The 25,080-nt window shown below is 37.1% G+C and overlaps 1 long non-coding RNA gene across 2 annotated transcripts in view; it reads left to right on the top strand.

The window, feature by feature from the left end:
• The window catches only part of LOC110013896, a 40,090-nt gene extending 18,739 nt beyond the window's left edge, over window positions 1-21,351 (top strand). Inside the window, exons 2-4 of one of the 2 annotated variants that reach the window (XR_002289040.1) lie at window positions 9,506-9,593; window positions 11,349-11,485; window positions 20,900-21,351. This is a non-coding gene — a long non-coding RNA (uncharacterized LOC110013896). Of the gene's footprint in view, window positions 1-9,505; window positions 9,594-11,348; window positions 12,028-20,899 lie in introns of those variants that run through there. The other variant, XR_002289039.1, reaches the window with a different exon arrangement.
• The last annotated feature ends 3,729 nt before the right edge of the window (window positions 21,352-25,080 follow it).

Below are 25,080 nucleotides of genomic sequence, written 5' to 3'. Positions count from 1 at the left end.
AAAAACTTTTATTACTTATAGTGCATGACAATAGTGCATGAAAATAGATGTGTTTTATTAGACAAAAGATAGATTGATTTTTACATTTAATTTAAATGATTTTTTTGTTTGTTTGTTTCAGCAGCAGCTTTGACTTGACACAGTTATCAGCAGAGTTAAGGAATTTGCAGATAAAAGTCTCACTAGTTGGAGCTAGGATTTAGCTAAATATTTAATTTCCCCTTTGTGAATTTAGAAACAGTTATTGGTCAAAAGTATTTAGAAAAAAGGCGAAAAAAACAAGAACACTAGAACGTCTTCTCTTAGATCTTGCTCTGTAACTTTTCATTGGACAGCATTTGAGCAGTCAGCATTCTGTTTTAATTCCAGAGTTTAGAGAACGGTCTCACCAGAAACATCGTAAGCTCCAGTTTCATCCGTGGTTTTAAAGCAGAAATAAAAATCTGCTTTAAGTTCTCAAATCTGTTTTTGCTGGCCTTGTGACTTCTCCATTTTTGCTTTGTGTACAAACGTCTCTGCTTTCTAACAGTGCTGACGCAATTTTTGAAAAAGAGCTTTCAATTAAAATTATTGACAATTATGACATTAAAATGGTGGAATGTTTAATATTTTACAAGGTCCTGCTTAAATAAAGTCAGTCAGTGCGGTCACCTGTGTAAAGTGTGGGTCTAAGCCACATGCTCATGCACTTTTATGGTACAAAACATATAAATGTAATTTACTTGTCCTATAAATTAGAAGCATGCTTTAAAGAAAAAAAATGCATGCAGCGCACATGAGCTCAAGTGACTGATGGCATAAAGCTGCTGGTTGAAATCCTGATGTGGTCTTTCAGTGTGATATTTTCATGCTTTTTTAGTTAAAATGTGGCTTGGTGATGTTGAGGTAATACTTCAACTACATCCTGAGGCACTAAAACAGCAATAATGTTTTAGTGGGATACACCTGATGCACATCATGTCTTCAGAGATCTGCTCTACACGCCTTCAACAGATTTCTGCCATAGTTCTATAAAGATGTCTGCAGCCTATAGAAAAGGAAGACTTCCACTTTTGTGAGTTTGTTTTGAGTATGAAAAGAAGCCATCACATTGTGGCTCAGAGAGACGAGAGAGAGACGTGATCAGATCCCTAAAAGAGGCTCAGGTGCTTGAAACTGAAATTTAATGACGTCCCAAGAGACGACAAAGTCAAAGCAGGCTGACCCTGTCAAGTCAAAGCCAAGCAGTTACCTTGCCAGGGCACTGGACATGTAAATAGCCTTGTCTCTAGTCTTGCTTTCACATTTCATTGAAATAAAAAATGATGGGCCACACTGAAGTGCAACGCATCCAAGATTTTTGTCTAATGTGGGTGTAATGGTGATGCATTAGCTGGGTTATCTTACAGTATCCTTTTCAGCTGAGACGGCGTGCATGCTGGTGATGTGCAACAGTGTTTGGGTCACTGAGCTGTGCCGGCCCCTCCACAGTGACAGATGGTGCGGTCAGCTTAAAAAACAGTGGTGAAGGACACACAGCCAACATGTCATGGAAGATCCCTGCTTCCATCTATATTGACTTAGCCTGAGCGCAGTGAGATGACCTCACATTGGACCTCCCATATAATGTACTACATCAACTTGACACAGTTTGTGTCTCTGTTCCCCAGATCAAACTCTGTCCAGCACCCTCTCATCAAATGGGTCCAGGGGTCAAATGGCTGCACAGTCTACTCCTTGTCAGATTTACAACATCCAAAAGGCCTTGAGACACATTCTTACATTATTTGTCAGTGCAGTACATAAATGTAACTGTCTTTCTTGGAAGCTGTGTCTCTGGCTTTGGAAATGAGTCTGGTCAACTTTCTAGTGCAGTGGTTCCTTACTCCTGGGCGGCTGAGAAAAAAAAAAAGATCACATTTTTTCCCCCCGTTATTTATAATCTGATCATGGAGGAATTTTATTTGGGAAAAATACTGGATTTTCCTCCCCACATCCGACTCATTCTTGACGCTGGTCAAATCGCTCGGTCACGTGTTGACAATATCTCCACTACTTTCTCAAAGTGGCTGCACCGATCGCTAAATTAAAACTCTCAAGCTAGCAAAGTTAATAAAAAACAAAACGTGTTTGGAACATGTTTTGAGTGCAGAAAAGAGGAAGTGAGGAAGAAGAGGAGCCTTTGATTTTAAGAGACAAAAGCCAGAAGTCTTTACTACTAATATGGATTTATTGCTACAGTTGTTCTCACACACCAAGTTCGCTCTTCTAAACATTGAACAAGCACCTGCCTATGAGGATGCTGCTAATGAAGTTGCTCAAACTGTGGAATCACGTTGATTGTAATATTAAAAAAATATCAGTTTTACTGGTGTTTTATTTAATTTATTTATCTGTCGAACCTTTAAAGTCAGACAAGGATACATTTATTATTATTTAAAATAATGTTAGGATTGTAAATCTATGTCTGATTCCAAATGTCAGTAAATGAAAAGTACTACCAAACTCAAATTAAAAAATGTCCCCTTGTTTATAAAGGAAAGTGACCACAGCAACAATGCAGGAAAAGACTCATTCCATCGTATCGTAATGGGAATTCTGGCTCTTCTTATAGAGAATGGTCTCTTCTTCACTAAAAAGATGTCAGCTCCCAATCAGTTCTTCAGATTTTTTTGTTGCTGTAATTAGTTTACTATCAACAATAATATAACGTTGTGCACAAAGTGAATTATTGAGGTAAAAAAAACTGTTTTTTTCTTAATGTGATTTATATAAATACACTTTTATTTATTCACTGCAGATAAAATGTGAAAAAATAAATTATAAAATACAAAAAACTAGAATACTAACTATATATATATATTTTTCATTACGTTTTCCTTTTAAACAAACTGAAAGTGAAATAAAACAAAACACTGCAACCACAACACAATTTTTAATCAATCCCAATAAAAGTTGGCATTTAAAATAACCAAGAGTCTCAGTTTCAGTCAGAAATGATCTTCTCTGGTTTCAAGATTCTCTCAGTTCTCAGGTGCAGGTTGCTTGTGGAGCCGGTTAGATTCTCAAAAAGGGAAATGGTTCCAGGTTTTGCTTCGTTTTTTTTACTTTTCTTTCTGTTTATTCTTGTAGCACCTGTCTGTGTCTATCTCTCTTCCTCGTGCTCGGTTCGTAACAAGCGTACAACTTATAGAGAAAAAACTATCCGAGACCGACTCATCGCTATTGTTTTAATGCCTCAAACAAAGGATGAGTGACGACGTCTCTCTGGAAGATCGGACGCACTGATAACCCTGCTCTGAATTCAAACTGGCGTGAATGGTCGGCACTCTGCAATACGTGAGTGATGAAATAAAGCTTTATTCGGAAAGTCACGTGATCATAAACAATCTGAAGCAAGTGCTCGATACGCCACCAATGACACTTCTGTTTTGAAAGATCGATAAAGAATCGAGCCGCCCACTCGAGCAGACCATCTCTATTGGATCCTACACGACCAAATTCTGACAGTACTCGACTCCCCAGAAAAAAAAAGAATCAATTTTACTTCACTCTTTTTCACTGGCTAATGGCAGACAACCAGGCATGATAGAGTTTCTTTTGTGTGTCTTTCAGACAACATAATCTGTATTGTTTTAACTTTTCAAAGTAATGTTCTAACGTGATAAAAACACTGTGCACTTTTCTTGACCCCAAACTCTTTCAGGACAGTGGATTCCTTATGAAATCTTGGTTTTTACTACCTCGACACCCCGAAAGCCCAGTTCTTCTCAGAGAATCCCTGCAGCGATAAATGGATAGCCGCAGCTGGTGAACGAGGGCACATATTGGTCTCCATCGGACCAGTGAGACAATGACACTTATGAAGACCTATGTCATTTAATATACATCAGCAGCAAGAAATGGGAACAGAAAGCACAAGCGAGAGCCTGAGGCAGCTCAAGGCTGGGCTAACTGTGAGGCCAACGGGAGAATTCAGCCTTGTCTTTCAAGGCCACTTTGTCAGCTGCCAGGTAAAAGACCTTCTCTTCATTTTCCTGGAGTTTTAAAAAAAGAGGCACTACAAGATTAGCTTTCTTTAAGGGATTTTTGTTTTTTACTCTTCAAAGAAACTCCTTTTTTTATCTCAGCAATAACACTCCATGTATATATTTAGTTATGCCTTAGAGCCACAAGCAATTATTTATCATCATTAAAGTGTTTGCCATCAATCAGGTTGTTCAATTTTCTGCTTGACCTGCTTGGTTAAAACTTTTAATAGCAAAATTGGTATGGGCTTACTTTAATATTACCTCCATTAAACTCAGCCAAAAAGAGTAATATTTGAGTTTTGTTGTAGACGTGTTTTATTTTTCACCTTGATGAGAGTTTAAGCTTTTAAAAAATGTTACAGTAATTGTCATTAATGCTGATTTGCTGTTTAGAGATATAAGCATGGCAGACAGTGATAGTCAGAATAGATTAAATAAATTATTCTTTCTTAATGCCTCCATTTTGTGTTTTTAAAAGCCTAGAAACCTTTTCAAACTTTTGCAAATTTATAAATCCTAGTAGGAGAGATACACTTAATCAGTTCTATAATTATCCACATGCTTTTTGTAAATGCACATACAGATTGCATTAATCCCTGTTAAAATGTGCTGGTTCTAATCTTGTAAATCTGTGTAGCTTTAAATTTTTCGCTGAAGAACTTTCAACTAAATCCACATACTAGCTAAATTTAAAACTTTTCACACAGACGCAAAACCGCTATTTGTCAGGATTTGATTCTGCAAGTTGTTTCACTTTGAAAGTCTTTGATGTTCATCGTAGATTTAAATGTAAAAACAAAACAAAATGTCAAAGGTGTTCCGGGAAATCCCTTTGTATAAATTGTTTTTCCATGAACTTGCATAATAGTGCAAGGAAAAAGTATTTAGCTCCAACTAACAAACAAGAATTCTGTCCTTTACAGACCGTCACTTCTTACTTAAGAAGCTTTTTTATCCTTTACTCGTTACCTGTGGTACTGGTAACCTGTTTGAACTGGTCTTCTGTATAAAAGACTCCTGTCCACACCCTTAAACAGTCGTGTAAGACTTGAATCTGTGATTCAAGTGAATCTGTGATTCAAGTATTGATTTTGCCCCAACTGAATGTACTGTACGTGAGGACTGAGATTCAGAAAATAATTTTAATTCCAGGACAGTGCTTTGCATTTCAATGTTGTTTTGTTTGACATTAAAGCGTAATTTATGCACGATGGTCTAAATCTACTACATCTGACAAATGAAGCTCAGCAAACGTTAAGCAGTATACGGTGACACTAAAGTGTAAATTACATCTAACACTATGTAAAAAAGCAAATCAATGATTAAAAAATCCAAGCTCCAAAAAAATTATACAAAATAAATAACAAACTGTTCCAAAAACAAGAGTAATTCCCAGAAGTCAAAGTGAACATTAAAGCATGGAGCAAAATAAGAAACCAAAGGTAGGTACTCTGAGACATTACTGTTGGATGATGACATTTGCTCACTTTTTTATCCGAAAATCATTTGGCATGGCAGTTTTCCGACAGACAATATTCCTTTAAACCTCCGTCCACTCCCACGAAGTTTGGTGATTGCTCAATTAACTCTTTACCACAGTTCAGGCAAAGCTTCCGTCTGCTTTCCCTCTTCTTCAAAACTTAAGTGCCATTAACCAATCAGGGATGTCTCATAATATGCCTTTTTAGTTTCCTATTTTTGTTTTTTATTGTATTTTTTTAACATTTCACTTTGATTTCTGGAAATTAATTTTGTGTTTGAAATTTTTTTTTCTTCTTCACATTTTGGTTTCTGGAATTTGGTTCGGATTTCTAATGTTTTTTAATTCGTTGTTTTGCTTTTTTAATTGACGTGATCTTTAATATGTTTTTGCGTTTAGTGATTTGTTAGTGTGTTTTGTACTTCACAGCCATTGTACTCTCCTGATTGTAATGTCGTATGGAAACTGTTAACTTCAAGCTCAGGATGTTTGATGTTGTGAGTTTACACAAGAACACAAATTTAACATTTTTTGATCATATCCATGAATTTTCTCATTTTTATCAGACAAAAAAGTCAATCAATAAATGCTCATAAAGGAACAATAACAGTTCAAACCAAATGTAAAATCTATAAAATCATTCCTCATTGCCACTTTGCTTTCTTAGTCTGATATGTTCCGATTATGGATTTTTCTTAAAAACTTTACATCTGTGAATCCTCTTTCCAAAGTTCCAACCAGCTTTGTAAGGTTGACTGACAATCCGAAAACCTCCATCTGCTTTATTTCTCTTCATCACCCTGGGAGAGCAGACAGCATGCAAAGGAGAGATCTCTCTTTGATCATATAGCACCAGCCTGTCACCTCACAAGCTGAATGTTTATTAAATGTTTGCTTTTGCATGCATAAGGACAGTCGAAGATGCAGCTGAACTTCATTAAAAATTTAACTTTAGCTCCCAGATTCACCTGTCATAAATTGGTCTTATATAATATTTCTAGATTTTCCAATATGCTTTATTGTTCAGGCTGACCTCTTGAGAGTACATGTTGAAGGGCTCAGTGGAAAACATCCTGATATCTTTCTTTTGTTTCAGAAGAATATGTGGAACTGCGAGTCTTTGAAAGTCTCCTGTGCCTCCTCCTGTGTGGACAGATTGTTCCTTTTTCTTCAAGGCCTTTGTCTATAGCTGCTTTCTTTGCTTCATTTTTATATGCTTTGTTTTTCCATGCATTGCCTTGATCTTAGCCACCAGGTTGTTCGTTTTGTTTAACAAGCGCGATTTCTGCAGCTGTTATGTACATCAGCTTACGTGTCCCAAAATACAGTGTCGCACTCATACCATCAAGACTCTGCGAGGAGGTACTTTCTTCCATTTGGTGAAGGGTATGTGTGTGTTCTCTCTGCATTGTATTTCATCCTTACTTTGATCCACCAGGCAGCCTTTGAAACCTTCAAAATGTCAGGGAAATCTGTTATTATCTTTTTAGTAAGCTCCTCTATCTAATGATCTATCTTGCTCCCTTATGAAACTTGCTCCCGGATTCTTCAGCAGTAACACCGCCTCTGATGACTCACAGAGCAGCAGACACCAGAGATTATTAATGTTTTTACAAAAATAGTTACACAGAAATAACAGCAGCAGCAGTTACCCATGGTTACACAGACGACGTCACTTGGTTTCATTGATCTCTTTTCCTCTTCGCCCCCAAGTTTTAATTAATCTGAGGTACCAGTCTGTTATTTCAGGATCTATTCTCATCATTTCGGATTAGAATTTAAAACAATTCAAACGTATTTGTGTCAAACCAACCCCGAAAGTAGATGCTACCAATTTTATTTGACTTTATTTTCAACTGGAAGATGTGCCTGATTTGTGCCCTGGCTAATTTAAGAAATGTAACATGACCAGAACGGTTCAGCCCTTCAACTCTCTTTGATGATCCCTGGTAATAAGTAAAGGGAGAGAAGAAATAAAAAGTTTGTAGAAGAAAGGAGCGTGGCTGTAATGAACTGGCTTCCTGCAGGGTAATAAAGGTCTGGATCTAATGCCAAGGGCAACCATGCAAGCACGAAGACCATTACAGCTGGGTGTGCTGGCTTAGCTCTGTCTGAAAGCCCCAAAACCTTTCAAAGACAAAATAAAAATTCCACCTGCTTCAGTCAGCGGACACAAACCTCCCTAGAAGCCGCAGCCAATGTCTCCTCAGTGGCGTCGAAGGTGAAAACATGGAAGAAATGGCTTTTTCTTTTTTAGAATACTTTTCTATAAACAGGCAGCGAGGACGCTCCCTTGAGCATTTCTGTAGAACAAAGACTCAGAAGAGTAAAGCAGAGAAAAGTAGACAAACCACAGAGGGAAACTGCAGCTGTCTCCAGTCCAAAAGAGCTGCTGCACTCTCAGACTGAAAGGATTCGGTGACAGCTTTTAATACATTTTAACACATCGCTCTTATTAGAAACCAATTGTAACTGTAATTTATTTTCTAACTTGACAAGAGAGAAAACATAAAAAGCATCCAAACTTCTAAATGCCTCAACTTTTAAAAGGAAAAAGAGATGCAGCGAAGAGTCGAGGTGAAATCTTTCAACACAGAGCTAAATAATTTGCACAAAATGAGATGCACAAAAGTAATTTGAAATGGCACTGAGGCTTGAAGAGGAAAATTGCAGAGAGTGATTTCTTAAGAAGTTTCATTTTGAATCAAATTATTTTAGACTTTGAAGGTACTTATGCTTACTGCACTACAAGATGTGTCGTATCATTTTTAGGCTAATTTTTTCAAACATTTTAAATATTTATAACACTTAACTTTTGCTGAAAAGTGCTACAGTATGCTGCCAGTTGACAGGATGCAACTTGAGCAGCAGAGAAAATATACCGATTGGGACTTGAGTGCTCAAAAACCTAATTTCCCCACAGGTTGACATCCCTCACCTCCGACTGTGCTTCTAAGTTCAAGCTCTGAAGGGATGTCAAAAAAAACAAACAAAAAAAACAGTCTATCCGTTTTTACTTGTGGGATGTATATGTTAAAAAAAAAACCTGCTGGACTGTACGTGAAAATAATTCATTTTTCATATCTAAATACTTTATGAAAAATAACTCCAATGCTTCTGCTTCAATTTTGCTCCTGACTAGGATTTCCTGTTCAAATAGATTCCAGTATGAGACCAAAACAGATGAACGACACGATAACATGCTGTGAGATAAATATGTATATACATACGTCTGTTTTTTAAACATGGAGAACTGTATGAATCTGTTGAGTTCTCACCAGCTTTTCCAGCCCAATTTTGATCCTTTACATCCATTGACCAGTTTATGTTTTATTTTTATCTAATTGGTAGGAAGTTTTGACCATATATAGCCATCAGTATCATATTTGATTAGACAGATGCCCATCTATTTCCTTAAAAACCTATTGGATATAACTTGGTCCATGTTTTCTGCTCTGTAGTTCTTTCTGATTCCACTAGGGGCAGTAGAAGGGCTTTTCCCGCGCATTTCAAAATGGCTGCTCCTGTGAAACTTTTTGCTAATTTTCAAAACTTTATGGTGAGAATAACTCATCTGTTGCTATAATTTTCAATGACTTCTTGTATTCTAAAGGATGCAAACATACTTATCATTATTCTTTATAACACAATTACACCATGTTGAAAAACATGAGCAGTCATGTCAATATTTTCTAACTTAAACTAACATTGTTCTGAGGAAAAACTGACCAAATCACCCACTGGATAATACTTAATACTATTCACATCTCAAAGAAAACATTATATTGATATTACTGATATTGGGAATTCATTAAAGAGAAAAATAATCGTAATTCCTAATATTTGAAAGTATTTGGCAATTATTTGATGTATTCATATTCAGGAGTTATAAATAATGAACATCCTTCCACTTGGATTTTTTTGTACATCGACTGGATACCAAAACGATCATGGTGTATGTTCTGCCAGCCAGATCAAACTCTGTGAAAAATTCGTAAAGTATTTTCTTTTACAGGCGTATGCTGACTTCCAGACGTCTGTAGTGGAGCCCGTCTAGGACTGTTCAGACTCTTGGAGAACCTGCTGGTGTGTCATGTCATGCTGTAAGGACGTGTTTCTAGTTTAGCTTTTTAATTGTTTTTGTTGTTTTACTCATCCTCAGTTTTTTGTGTTTATAGTTTAGTCTTTTAGACTCTGTTTCTGCTTCTTGAATCACACCAGGTGTCAGTTTGACACCTGGTGTGACACCACTAATATATTGCATTCATTTATTTCTTCTCGAGTTAATTTTCCCTTTAAAATTGTGGATTTCAGTTATTTGTTGTCAAATGCTGTTGTTGGTTTTTCTATTACCAAAATTCCCGCATCTTCTTGACATACCTGTTCCCTAAAAATCTACTTCAAGGGTAAAATAAAGTCAGAATGCAGAAGCAATGGAAGTTTTCTGAATGGTGCATGGTCCTGCAGCCTGTGTGTTCGGTCTCCTGACATGAATACCAAAATGAAAATGTCTGGGTGTGCACCAAGAACCAAACCCCACATGTTTTTGAAACTGAGTTAAAACTTAGAGAAAAAATTGTTAGTGGTATAAAATCTGGGCCTCTTTCCCCAACGTTTAAATTAAAATCACAGTTTTATGTTTCTAGGTTAAAATTGGGTTTAATCCAGACTTTGATTTTCATCCGCATTTATTTATCGAATGGAAGGTTTTAAAACGAGCGAAGATATGCATCACAACACAACACAGAGTTTGTTTTCCAGGGTTTCACTCCTAGTAGTTCTCAAATTTCCAGCAACTTGCTTCCCTAAGCAGAATAAATATTTGATGTGAGATCAGTAAGACCACTTAAATATGCTGACCCTTGTGGAGAAATAGTTCATGGCGGTGTTGTTTTATAGCTAAATTAACTGACATGGGTAAGGCTTGTCCACATAGAATGATGATCAAAGCAGCTCTTATTAAAATGGGTCTCGCTGCTCTTTCAGCCCAGGTATTTCAATCAGAATCCATCTTTGCTTAGTTGTTATGGCAGCTGCTGTTCTGCTCGACAGGCTGAGAAACTGTCAGGTTTTTAGATAGGAGGGCAAAAAAGACATAACAGCCTTGGATGAAAGGCTGTTCTGAAAATCTGTTAGGTTAAGATAAATAAGTTCATGCCGTTCAACCGTTGGCAGGCTAAGTTGCTCACAAGAGTGACTGTAGTGCTTATCATGGTTACCATCTTGGTTTGCACGTTATCCACGTATGAAACTTCACTACATTGTGATACACATAATTCATCTGTGTTTTTATCGTTCGTCATTTGTCGATGTGCGCAGATGTCTGTAGAGGGTTTCCGCTGTTCAGTTCTTAGTTAGTGAAAAATTTTGGTCGGTTGAGGATTACGCAGTTTATCCGTATTTAAAGTAGTTTATGTGGAATTATGACAATCAAATGTAATTGTGCATGATTTCTGCAAGGTGCATATGCACATTTGTGCCTTTCCACGACCGTTCCACACATGTCCATGTATGCTTAATGAACTTTTCACACATGTACCACTGATGTTCATTTTTTGGAACATGTAAAAGGCACACATATCATGTTCAAATTATATAATTTATGCACAGATCACTAATATATTGCATATAAACAGCACAATAGTCCCACATGGCTCATTTTCTATGAAGATTTTGGTGTTTTTTGCGTGGTTTATTCGTACTTCTTCCGGGGTTTTATAATGGTTTAGTCATGACATTGTCATAGCTAGCTAGGCTAGGCAGACCCAGATGCTGGAACCCGGAAGGAGGACAGGAGGTGAGTAGTGGTAAGTAACAGATTTATTTGTTCCGCTGGTGAGGTTGTTTTGATGCGACAGGGAGGCGACGTGGCTGGAGAGGGTCCGTGGGTCTGAGGCGAAACCAGAGGAACGTCCATGGCTCAAAACGTAGCTTGGAGGTCCGGCTATGGCTCGTGAGGTGGCGTGGCGTTCGACAAGGCTTCACTGAGAGGAAGGTGAGTTCGGATGAGTTTCTGCTCGGCGTGTCAGCTTAGACGTCCACTCGTGGGAATAGGTTTCCTGGAACGGGACAAAGAGTTTGTGAGGCAAAGACGAGAGGTACATAACATGCGACAAAGAGAGGCCAGACTAAGCGCCATAAGAGGCAACGAACTGGCGTTGAATCCTGGTCGTGGAGCTCCTCATGAAGGTTTGGCAGGCTGATGAGTTGAGTGGATGCAGCTGAGGTGAATGAGGCCAAGCAGAGAGGGGAGGGGGAGGAGTCTGACAGAGGCACCATGACAGAGATGTCTGTAAAAACGTCAAGTAAAGACCACAGCTTTTCTATGCCAAAAGTCCTGCCCACAACTCAGAGGCAAAATTTAAACCGCATAGTACTGTAGCATATCTGCATGTTTCTATAGGACAAATGCAGGGCTTAGCACAGGAGGGTTTATGTTTGCTGTCTTTTTGCGGATTCCCATGTCGAGGCAGTTCCAGACAAAACACAGACTTTTAATTGTGCCTAAAAACTGCATCACGATAAAAAAAAAAAAAACTGTGGATGCTTTTGAAATAGATCAAATGATGATCAGAGCAGATATATAAAAAACATAGAACTAGTCTTTACACTTAAAATCTCAAAAGTTTAGACGTGATTAAAAAGCTTTCAGCCATTTTCTTCATTGTCTGTGCAGCAGGAGAACAACCTCAATCTAACCTGTCCTGATTGCAGCAACTTCACCGTCATGAAGGCTTAACATCACTTCATGTATTGACTTGTTATAAAAAGCTTTGCAGCACATCAGTCTCACTAACCCTGAGGATCACAACTCATTATTGTGATTTTCTTACTTCCTGAGAATGTCTGAGCCTCTCAGGCACCTTCACTGAAGTGGTTCGTCTTCTCTCTCTCTGAACTGCAGCATCATGATTATTGTTGTGATAGTGGCTGGTGAAATATGTGAAGAGAACAATCAATGCTCCTCATTGATATGCTCTTCGTTTATATGAGCAACAGCAGATTGTGAATATCAGAGGAAAATCTTTGATGCGTGTCGGTTGAGCCTGAATTCTATAAGTAGCTGACGGCTTTTGTAAAGCTTTAGTGAATATTGTATACTGTCAAAGTGGGAGGTTTGTGGAGGAGCCGTAGGCAGGACTATAGAGGTTAGGTAGCAGGAATAAAAATATCTTGAAATATTTGAAAAACCTATTAATTAACTTCAAATTTAAAAAAAAGCAACAACAACAACAAAAAAAGAAAATGTGGAGACTTTAGGGTTCTGATTGTGCAGTGACAGCTCTCCCTTATGGTCTGCTTACTTTGCCACTGTAGAGCATTTCATGACCCAGAGGAGGTTAGCTTTACAGCCAAAGCCTCCAAGCCAAATTTAATACCTCATAGTTATGATCACAATGTGTTGTTTTCCTTTGTGTTTGTGACTTCCTTTTCCACCTGGTGTTGTTTATTTCTGAGGTGAGAGGCACATTAAAGAAGCATTATGAAGATTAAGCACTCAAAAACACGTTAGAGAGATAAACAATTGTTGAAAACCAGCGCTAGGTCAGACAACCCATTTGTGCACATTATGTGTTTTACTTCCAACAGTTGGCCATATATCCTGTTACTCCCATCGTCATTAATTTCAATTTAAGAGCAGTTGAACCAAAACTAAACAAATGCTACAATGAAGGCAGCAGCAAAACAAAATAATTATGGCTTGTAACATTGACACTCAAACAATAAAACACTAAAAAATGTTAAAATTCAATCAGTTCCCAAATCAGTGCAGTTAATGAATTCCATTTTTTTCACAGTCAGTCAGGAATCATAATCCCAAGATCTCTGCTATGGTGGAAAGTTGTGGCTGATTATACCTGAGAGGTTAAGGTTTGTAGATGATATGCTAGTGGACATTTTTATTTAGTTACTTTTGTTTTGTTACTTTTGTTTTGCTGTTTCGCTGATATAAATTCAGAGTCGCATTCTGATCATCTTTTGATCTAGTGTAAAAGTGTTCCTGGTGGAGCGCTGATAAAAAAGCTGTGTTGTTTTTAAAACTGTTTCTGCAGCGCTGGTGCAGCACAACACTGCCCCCCATCCCCCCCTCGTTCTTAAGAGATCTCTGATTTCATGCCGTCCTGCTAGCTTACAGCCCCTCACACCCCCAACCTAACATTACCGGTGCAACAAAAATGGCGAGCAAAATTGGAGCTGTCCGGCTGTACAGTTTGGACCAGATACCAGCTCAGACACGAAAAACAAAGAGATACAGTGGAGTGCCTGGGACCCACCCAGCATATTTTTAGTGCAACAAATAGGTTCTTTTTCAAATATTTTTTTTGGTCTGCTCCTGATAAACAACAACTTCATTACAGAGACACTCATAAATGCAGTTTTGAGCTTAATTTTTGTTATATTTATCCTCCATAATCAGCAGAAAGCCACAAAAACATGTTAAAAACACCAAAACACAAATTTAATCAGAGTGGGTCTTTAACTATGAAAAGAAGGATTAATCCAATTCAAATTAAGATGAATGTCGAAATAAATCCATATAGAATTTGTCTAAAACATTTAGAATAAAATGAAGAACCATTGAGGAAGACAAAGATTCTAAAAGCTCAACACTGAAGCCACACATACTGCAATGGCTCGGTGAAATCACAGACCTGAATCTCACTGTGGATCTGTGCTTTTACGTACACATACATAAGCGGAATCAATCCCGTTTAGCTAAGACAACCACTTGTACATGAGGTAATTTAAGGGCCTCTATCCAAAGTCCATATATTATTCTGTATGCCTTATCGATGGTTTCACCCTCACGTTTGGGGCCAACAAATTTAACAAACTCATTAGTATTCATTGTTTGCTCCCGGTGGGGACACTTCCATGCAGGTAAGTGTGTGTCGACTTGATGAGAGCACTACAGGCGGGCTTCCACTTCTAACAGACCTCTTATTTAGACCATAAGATTATATGAGTCAAGTGAGGCTGGAAGCAGCTTTATTATAATGCATTGTGAGGTTTTTCGATTGTCTGTGACCCAGCTTATAAGGTCACATATTCAATCTCCCAAAGGCTGAAACATTCACTGTAAGAGGTAAGGATGAAAAGAACTAAATAGATAGATCTGAGGGAAACATCTTCCTTCTGCTATTGTGGGAGATGGATGCTTTTAAAATAGACCTTTTTTTGTGGTATGGTGGGGATTTAAGTGGTCAATAAAAAGGAAAACTTTACTTTATCAACTTTTTCTGCAGTGGAACCAATGAATATGTTCGCCATGCAATAATGGGATTTCTTTTCTCTACATATGCCATTCTGGGATTGTTTTCTTGCATCCACTGATCCCAGTTGACCAAAGGGCATAGGATTTGTTTCACATGTGTTTTTCAAACATTGGACTTGTAGCTTTTTGGATCCTTGAACTTCAATCACCTTTTAATTGAGAACAGCTGTAGCAGCTGTTTCATCAGTTTGTGCAAAAACATAATCTGTCTAACAGTCTGCTGATCTCTCTGTCTGTACTATCTGCCCATCCATTCATCCACCCATGGTACATTCTCTAATATATCTTACAGGCATTCAGGGACAAACTAATCTGCAGGAAAGACTAAGCTGTGATTTCTGGCACTGCACAAAAACATGTCTCACATGAGCAGTGATGTGGTTTTATAGCTCCCCTGGCACACAGCGGAACATTTAAAAGGCACACTCAAATCAGCTTAGCACTCTTTATTACCAATCTGCAAACAGCTTAAGGATCAAGAAGCACGTCCTCCAGTTGGTAATATTCACAAGTTCACTGGAAGATGAGTGCAATTAGTTATAAGAATCACCCTGAAGTAGAAGAAAACCCCATTATTGAAACCACAGAGTAAAATAGTATTCTGTATTTCGTTGTAAGGAGACATTGGATGAGAGATGTTGTGGTTGGTCAAACAAAAATAGCTTTTTTTTTTTACTTACTGCTACTTAGCTTTCTGAGTTTTAGCTCTGCAACTTGATGGTGAATTTTCTCTGTCATCAGAGCATTAAAGTCTATTCATTTCAGAGTAATTTCAGTTACTGTCATCTTTCCTTCTGAACATGTTCTTTAATGAGGAGTTGAAACCCTCAAGATTCCTTCCCAGAACCCTTCCCATAGCCTGAGCACTGAACCATTACACACTCAATTACCATCACATGCATTCTCAGCAAAACTGTGAGAATGGAATAAGCCTGCAAACATGCATGGTCTAAATTGCTTTATGAAAATTGGGACAGTACAGTGTGACATCACACATATATGGACGGATGGTCGGAGGACATGGAGCAAATAAAATAAAATAAACACTCCCCTCTCACCCTCCGCGGGTGGTTGCTCACACAAGCTCGGGTCCTCTACCAGAGGCCTAAGAGCTTGAGGATCCTGCAGTATCTTAGCTGTTCCTAGCACTGCGCTTTTCTGGACTGAGAGGTCTGAGGTCTTTCCAGGTATCTGTTGTAGCCACTCCTCCAGCTTGGGGGTTACTGCCCACAGGCACCACTGTCACCTTCACTTTCCATGCTTTCTGCATCTCCTCCTGGTATTTCTACAGTTTCTCATGTTCCCTTTTCCTGATGTTCCCATCACTTAGCACTGCCACATCCACCACAACGGCTTCCCTCTGTTCTTTATCCACCACTACTATATATATATATATATATATATATATATATATATATATATATATATATATATATATATATATTTGACCTATAGTATTGCCAAAATCCTGATCAGTGACAGAAGACACTGCTTGAGCTCAGAGCGCATCCATAAGTAATATATGGGGCTGCCATTTGTCATCATTTTAAAACATGTGGGGTTTAATGCATCTGAAAATCCCTCTCTTAAGTTGATGTATGGGGACAAAGACAGCCATTTCATTCTGTTAAATGACCCTGAGGGATCTAAGCGTATAAGCTGTCACGTTACCATGAACACTTTCATTATTCTCACTGAGGGTGGGGGGGTTAAAAGTCTTTCTAAATACATTTACTTAAGGAAAAATGGGTTTTGTGGTTTCTTTTTGCAGACTTCCTAATGGGAATTGTGCAATTATTTGTACTTTAACCCACATGCAGTAATCAAAACTTACATAAGACTTCCATCACAACACATCTTAACACTTTGTGTTTTTATTTATTACCATGAAGAAATCTGTGGAGACGTATAATCTGCAGTTTTTTTTCTGGATAGAAAGCTGATTATCAGCTAAGTGGAAAATAATAAGCATTTCAAGCAATGTAGATGGTCTTCTCTGCTTATTCCCAAAAAGTTGAAGAGCTCTAATTGCACAAATATGTACATGAGCTTTTATAAAACGATTAAATAAAACAGAAGTAAATTACTTAAACAGGGTTTAATGGTGGAACTATCAGGGTCCATTAAATATGTTAATGTGTTGCTTTTTAAAATCCTGTTTGTGCACAAGAGTGTTTTTTTTTTTCTTCTGTAAGCAGAAGAAAATCTTTCTTGGGGGGGATTTTATTTATTTTATATATAATTTGCCACAGTGGAAAAAAAAAAAAAAAAAAAAAAAAAAATATATATATATATATATATATATATATATATATATATATATATATATATATATATATATATATCCACTGTGGCAATTTTTTTAAAACCTTTTATGTCTGTTATAAAGTCGGAAACACCAGTTAAAAATGTTCAGCTGTAAAAGCTATGTATTCAATTTCAGTTGAATCTAGTTTATTTTGTGGGTCATTTAAATTTGTTTTGGTCGTATTTAAATATTTTTATTAGAGTAATCAATCCCAGTAATAGCTTAAACCAGACCCTCTAAAAAGTCATGAAAATAAACTATAAATGTTTTGAGCATAGAGGTGTGCCTGGAGGGAGCATTAACATGCTAGACTAGTTGACTGCAGCTGCTTACACTTTTATTACCTTTAATTAACTTTTTATTAAGATATTACAAATCTAAGGAGAAAAGTGATTATAATTTTAAAACAAGATAAAAAATAACAATTTTTATAAACTTGCAAAGCTCTAAAACACACCCCAAATGAAAAAAAAGATGACCTTCTTTTTGCCAATTTAAAAAAATACAAAAATGTTAAAAGCTCATCATTAGTCTACTGTGACTTTGAATTTCATTGAAGCTCCTTACATTTTAAAATGTTTTTGTGGCACAGCTCAGAGGGTGGTTTAAATGAATAAGCGTCATGTTAGTCCACCCGTCTACAACACAGTATGTGGTGGTAACAAAAGACTGTGGCAGTAATTTATTTTCATGTCACTCAAAAGCATTGCATTAATTAGAAATTTTTGTGTGAAGTTGTCCTTGTAAAGGTAAAACCAAGTGTTACAGCCAACATTTGTATAGATTTATTTTGGCAAACGTTTTTGTACATAATAAATTTAAAACTGATAATTTAATAATATATATGATTTTTATTATAATTAAGTTTTGGATGAACGCACTTCTATAAATAGAAAAATCCATTTGTGAAACACTTTAAAAATATCCCTTCAAAAAAGGTAAATGGATAAATTATGTGACATATGTTATTTTAAAATAATTTAAATAAAACCAAATATATTTATGATATTATTTTGCTTTTTTTTTTTTTAATAAAACTGGATGTGTTTTTGTTTTTCTATCACATTTTTGGGCCACTTAAAGGATTGATGTGGAATGATGCTGAAGAAAATGAAACTGTGCTTAGATTTGAGTCGGTGAGACAGAGCAGCTTTCATTGTCAGTGCAGTGATCCCTTGCTATGCAACATCTAATAATTTTATGGGAAAGCAAGCTTTCTTTAAAGACATCACAAGAGTATTTGTCCCATTTTTTTCTGATTTCTTTATTGGCTCTATTGGGTCCCTAAGAAGGAAAATAAGCATTTTCCCAAAAGTTGTTCCTGGGAAATCTTCAGGATCAGCTTGGTTGAAGGCATTCCTGTCACCCCTGCAGAGTCACAAAACTGCATTTCACTGGTGCTGAAGGATTTTCTGCTACTTTCTTTTCTTAAATTTTAAGTATGAAATTGCACATTTTTGATGGAAGGCACAGTATTTCAAACAACGTGAACACTGGCTGTTTGTCATCACCTGGTCTAAAACTAAAATGTATGAAAAACCTCAAAAATAATGCTAACAAGGTCAAGGTGTCACTCAAAAATGAATACAAAGCTTACTTGTTGCCAAGCAACGGTGATCTAAAAGAGCTGGAAATTCAACAATCTGGGCAAAAAGGTACAGTTTGAGCAGAGTTATGGTTTTGACTGGTTTTCTGAAACAAACTGAAATAGATTTTTTTTTTTTTATTAATGAGTTGTGTGTAATGTAAAAAAAAGGGCTTAAAGACAGTAAAAACACAAATATCTGTATGTTGAAGAGCACAGTTTACCAGAAGATGTTTTCTTGGATATTTAAGCAAAATAAATGCTTACAGCTCAATCTTTTATTGAAGGGCTTCTATCGTGCTTTCCTTAAGCCTTTCAGAGCAAACTATTTTCGCATATATACATGTGAGTTGTTTTTGCAGCTGATTTTCCTACGCAGAAGTAAGACCACTTGATCTCTGAGACACTGGCTTTCGCTCCGTGTGGGTGCCGCCCATTTCATGACGTTGACTTGAAACCAGCCTTGGCAGCGTGTCTGCGTTTCGCCACGAAAACAAAACAATTTTTGCAAAGATGGATGTGCATATTGTGCATGTAAAATGACAGTGTTTTTGCCAAACACAGCTAGTTCTGCAGAGAAAGTAGGTGTGTGTGTTAACCTGGGGGCGGTGCTGGCAGTGCTGTTCCTCACTTTCATACGTCTGAATGTGAGAACCAACTCATTTTGGTGCTGAGAGAGCAGGATGGATCAAAGTACCGTTTTATAATACACTTAAATTCTCAAACAAAAGATTTTGCATGGTATAGGCCCTTTAAACTTTGCTAAGTAAAAAAATAATAAATAAAACCATAGTGTGAGATCACAGTCATCCATAATTCTAACTAAACTGTAGGAATTTGTGTATGTCTTTATAATTCATCTTAAAGGGGCACAACATTTTTAAAGTTTGTTCAAAAATCACTGGCATTGAACGAGTCTGAACTCTTTAAAGGAGAGGCAGGTGGTTCAGAAAGTAAATAAAAAAATAACACACAATCATGTTAAGTCCTCCAGCTTTCAATGTTACCCTGACAGCATTGTTTTATTATCCCAGCAAGAAAAACAGAAAGGTAAACAACCTCTTTTATTCCTAGTGCTATAAAGCTATTAAATCAGTGGCTATACCCAACAGTAGGGCGGTACCTGCCTTATAATTAATTTAATTTAATTACTTAACGTACATTATGTAATTTAATAATTTTGTAATTAAGTGATTTCTTTTGCACACTGTTACTGTCATGTCTTCTTTTATCTTGCTACTGTCATCTCTTTTTTCTTCTTTTTTTTTCACTGGAGAGGTACTTTGAACTGAATGGTAATCCATCCATCCATCCATCCGTCCGTCCGTCCGTCCGTCCATCCATCCATCCATCCATCCATCCATCCGGCCAGCTGGCCGGCCAGCCAGCCAGCCGGCCAGCCAGCTTCATCTGTGGATCAGATAACCTGAGGATCTGAGAGTTTCTGCATCTGTGAAGATCTTTTAAATATAAATTAAGGAATCAACTTTGGCTTTAATTGTTTATAATTTGTTCATTTTTACCATTTCTATCTTTTGTTCTATACAGCGGCTTCTCAAACTATTACTTACTTACCATTTTATATTTGTCTTTTTAATTGTTTGTTGTTTTTAGTTTAAAGTTTTTTTATAGTTTTAACTTATGTTTGTATCTTTTATGTCAAGCACCTTGTGTTCTACACTTGATGAAAGGTGCTCTACATGGTTCTTGTAATATTCTGTTCCTCATTGTTTCATAGTTTGTTCATATTTAAGGTTATTTGCTAAATCTTTGAGTTTCTACCACTGTCCTACGCGTGTATTCCCTGACACAAAGCAAAACAAGTAAAATAATTACAGAATATAATAACTGTAATATAGAGGTAAATGAAAGATAATCAAAATTTGATTACACCATAGCCAAATGAACTATGAATCGAAGCTATCGTAATAGGTTGTGTGTGAATGCAACAAAGTTTGTGTCAGTGTAAAAAATGTTTAGTTGTTAACGAAAATTCTTAAAGATGATCAAACTGAGAGGTTTAGACTCAATTATGATGAATTGAATTAAAGATCTGATAAAGGGAGCTGAGATAATGTTTTTCAGCAGTGTTTTCCCAGTTACTTTGAAGCTGTAGTATATTATAGATTACTTGTTGTTGTTGAGAAGTTATCTCCTCTTATGGTCACAATATGAAGCTAAAATGACTGTCAGTTTCCTTTTGTTTTTTGTTCTCACTCCTTTGTTTTTTTGTGTGCAGGTAGGCTGTGGCTCCTGGAAGGCTCCGCCCCTTACCTGTTTGTACCTGAAGTGGGCACAGCTGCCTGCACTTTAGTTAATTTGTTGTGTTCTATTTAAGCTCCCCTGTTTCTGTGCTCTGTGTCGCAGTGTGGTTTTCTGTTTGGTGCTTCGTGTTCTTGGCTTTTGCCAAAAGCCTATACATCTTCGTTCCTGCATTTGGGTTGTCCTGATTTCCCCGTAACATAAAAGGAGTCAAAGGTCAACAGGTATTTGATTACATTATAAATATGTGGATGTGTAAACTCTATTGTGGTGAAATAATCAAAGCTCTGGTAATTACAACCAAAGAGTTTCACACTGTGTAATTTTCTATCATGCTTACTGAATTGTATTGATTACAATCAATAAGCTGTTTTCTTTTCTGGATCTGCAATGTGTACCAATAAATACTGGTTTAATGTGATAAAGTTATCTAATGCTAATCAATGATTATTCCATATCAATTCCTTTAAGTGTGAATCTTTAATGTTCACTGAAAAGATGCAGCATATGAATTATGTTTGAGGAGAATCAAGAAGCACTCCATTCCAAGGCCCTCGAGAATTCAAAAGCCGATAAAAAACTTAGACCCAAATCATTCAAATGCATCCAAACTGGTTTTTTTTCTCTCTACTTTTTTGAAATAGCTTTCTAGTCATTGAATGTGTTTGGAATAAAGGTTTTTTTAATGGGAGAATGTATTACAATTTAAAGGGCAGTGTAATCATTTTAGTGGAACTTTGTCCAAGAGCTGTTTAGCAAATCTTTACATCACAGAAAAATCATTTGTGACTTTTAACACAATAGTAAAAACTTTATAAGGTTATTGAGATTTTTTTTTTTTTACAGAGTACTGAAGTATTCAAGGCAAAACAAATGTAGAAGAACAATATAGTAAGACATTCTTTTAGTCTGAGTAGTTACTTCAGCTTTCTTCAACAAAGCAGCATCACAGGTTGCAGGACGGCACCTGAACACCAGCCTGAATTTTTGTTTTTGTTTTTTTTTACCCTCTATCATCTTGGAGTCCATCTTCATAGTTTGCACTGGACGCACCCACCTCTCACATGCACACACAAAAATAATTCACTCACATTCCACCACACTATATGAGTCCATTTTGTTTGATTCTGAGGGGGTACACTTGGTCTTCAATCAGTGGCGGTTCTACCCTGAATTACTCCCCGGGCGAAACCCTCCTCTGCCCCCCCCCCCAATAGAGTCACTTTGTCCATTTATTGTAACTGAAAATACAGTTGGGAAATATTTAATAAACACAAATAATCTGAAATAAATATTATAAACTACAAATCACACTAATAATACACTAGAATAAATGTAACTGCAGCACTAAGAACAGAAAACACTAACTAAAACCTAACCTTTGTGGCCTTCCTGATGCAAGCTTGTCAATAACGTCATCATATGAAATCTGCTCCCCCCCTGAATGATTGATACTAACAACAGCAGGTTAGTGAGTTGCTTCTGAGACATTGGTGATCTCGGGTATGACTTGATCAACTGGAGTTTTGAAAAGCTAACAGCAGCAGCAGCAGCAGCAGCAGCAGCAGCAGCATGCTACCATCACAGCTTATTTAACATTATAAACTAATATACAACAATAAAACACAACAAAAACGTTGTGTTACAGCAGAGCAGACAGACACACGAATCATAACTAATGTTACAAGTTAAGGCAGAGCAAACATTTAAGAATAAATATCTTAAAAAGGACGTTATTTGCAATATTTGGGCCTACTTCAGTTTTGGTCATGATAGACCAAACAAGAGATTTTTCCTCTGCAACGTTGTTGTTGTTGGAGGGCAGGTAGCATTCGAATTTAGAAAACGTGCATCTAGCTATGCGATAATACCCTTTTCTTTGTCTCTTTTCTCCTCTTCTTCTCTTTTCTTTCTAAATTGGGCACCAGCTTTGACCTTTTTTCTCCATATTTCAGATGTTTTTGCATTTAGCATAAATGTCCTGACATAGGTATCAAGTCTGTCGACTAAACCAACTGTCATCTAAGTGAAGAATTTTTTTTTTGTTTTCCCATTTTTTTTTGGGCATTTCACACAAAAATAACCAAAAAAGCTTGATTTTTTTTTTTTTATACCTTTTTTATACCCGCAGCCCCCCCCCGTTCGTCAAACATTTCCAGCAGGAGCGCGTGCAGCTGCACCCAGGGGCGCCAATTCGCTACATGGCGGCGCAATTTTTATTTTTATTTTTCATCAAGCACTGAGCCGCGGCCCGCGACCGTTGCCCCCCTGGAAGAAGATCCAGCCAGGTTTGCGCATGCGTTTTGCGCTCCGTGCTCACTTCTCAGCCTGCACCCTTCAGCCCGCGCCCCCTCCCTTCTCCTTCTTCACCCCGCGCCCCCTCCCTTCTCCTTCTCACACACATTTGCGTCTACTTCTCAAAGACAGGAGGGAGCGCAGCTGCGGGGCGGGGGCGCCGCCAGGTTTCAGGCTGTTACAAACTCTGTGATATAAGTAAACCAATAGTGGTGCATAAAGTATTTTACAAGAGCTGAGCCGCTGGCGCCGCCCCTCCGTAATTTTTCCGCCCCGGGCGATCGCCCGTATGGCCCGTGCCTAAAACCGCTACTGTCTTCAATAAAATTGCACTCACCATCCAGGCTTCCCACCACAAACTTTCAGACCAGAGTACTGTATTCATCATCATCATACATTTGCAACAGGAAACAGGAAGTGACTTCACATGTAAGAATTGTTTGGGATTTTTTTCCTTTGTGTCTAAATGATTTATTTCTAACTTGTTTCTGTATTTCAGAAGTTAAATTCCTGTTAAGAATATTTTAAATCTTTGGTTTATATTTTAAAGGTTTTTTGAGATGTAAGGTAGAAATTTGTTTTGAAGAAATGTTTGATTAATTGGCCTGTTGGATGGCTGAAGCCTTTAAAGGGCGGGACCTTTTCCCAGTTAAAGAGATGAGAGTTGGTTGCAGTGGTGGCAAGAAGCTCTCTCAGAAATCGTTGTGTTCTTTGTGCTGTTTGGGCTGAATAAAATCACATTGTTTTTTTTTTTTTTTTTCTTCAAAATTTTTGGCTGGGTCATTTTATGTATGAATGTCTTTATTTTTCATTGGTGAGAAACCTGTCACACTTTTACACACTTTAAGAAAGAAGAATTCACGTTTTGAGAGCAAATTTGAGCCACTAAAACTAGACCGTGTGAAATCAGAGATATTCTAAAAACCTTCTTTTGTTGGGCTTATAAACAGTTTTACATTTGTTAGAGCTTGAGTAGTCTTGTGAAAAGAAACGGATGACTTTGGTCTTTTTGTCTTTTGTGAAAATATGGAGCCTTTTGGTCAACAGGTATTGCAACATGTCATGTGAGCAGATGATAGGGATACGTTAGGGTTCTGGAGAAGAAACGCGAAAACCTTAAATCCATCTGTTAAGTGAAAATCTACAGATTTTTAAAACTTTGAGTTAATTTAAATTTCTAATCGATCCATCAAGTCTGCAAGATTAGATAAGAAAAAAGGGGAGAAAGCTGCAGATCACCCAGGAGAGAAGATTACACTACAGAAATGCCTAACAGTTGGACTTCTTGAACCAGATGAGAAAAAATATCCAGAAATTGGGATTGCATGTTAGTTAATGAGTGTAAACTCAAAATGCTAGCAGATCTGAATTTATTTTACATTTTTAAAGCATTTTTCTCCCATTCTACTCTGAGATTAAATGGGAATTATTTTGGTGGATCATTAACTCTTAATGGTACATTTAGCAATATAAACAGTCCTGCATAACCTCTCCAAAGACGATTCATTTCCCCAAAAAGTGTCCAAGAAGCTGTAAAACTGAATATCAGACAGTTCAGGCTCTGGTTTGTGTACTTATAACAACAAAATAACGTGCAAAAGACTTTTGATGTCTTTTGTCCCAGTGCATGAAAAATTTATTTTGGAACAAAGAACCTTCAACTCCAACGTGGGAACGGCCTCCCCTCTTGGTTATAAATGATATATTTATGAAAAACTTCAACCTTTTTTTCTAGTGTTTCTTTGGATTCTTGTAGTTACTATCAAAGGTGTGATTTTTTTTGTTTTGTTTTTTGTTTTGTTTTTTTTGTAGAAAAAAGTTGATCCAGAATATGGTTTATAAGAAAAATAAGCTCATTCCAGT

Source organism: Oryzias latipes, chromosome 3 (assembly GCF_002234675.1).
Source record: "Oryzias latipes chromosome 3, ASM223467v1".
In the NCBI taxonomy this organism is placed as follows: domain Eukaryota; kingdom Metazoa; phylum Chordata; class Actinopteri; order Beloniformes; family Adrianichthyidae; genus Oryzias; species Oryzias latipes.
The sequence above is the reverse complement of the archived record's forward strand: the minus strand, read 5'-3'. Positions and strand labels throughout refer to the sequence as shown.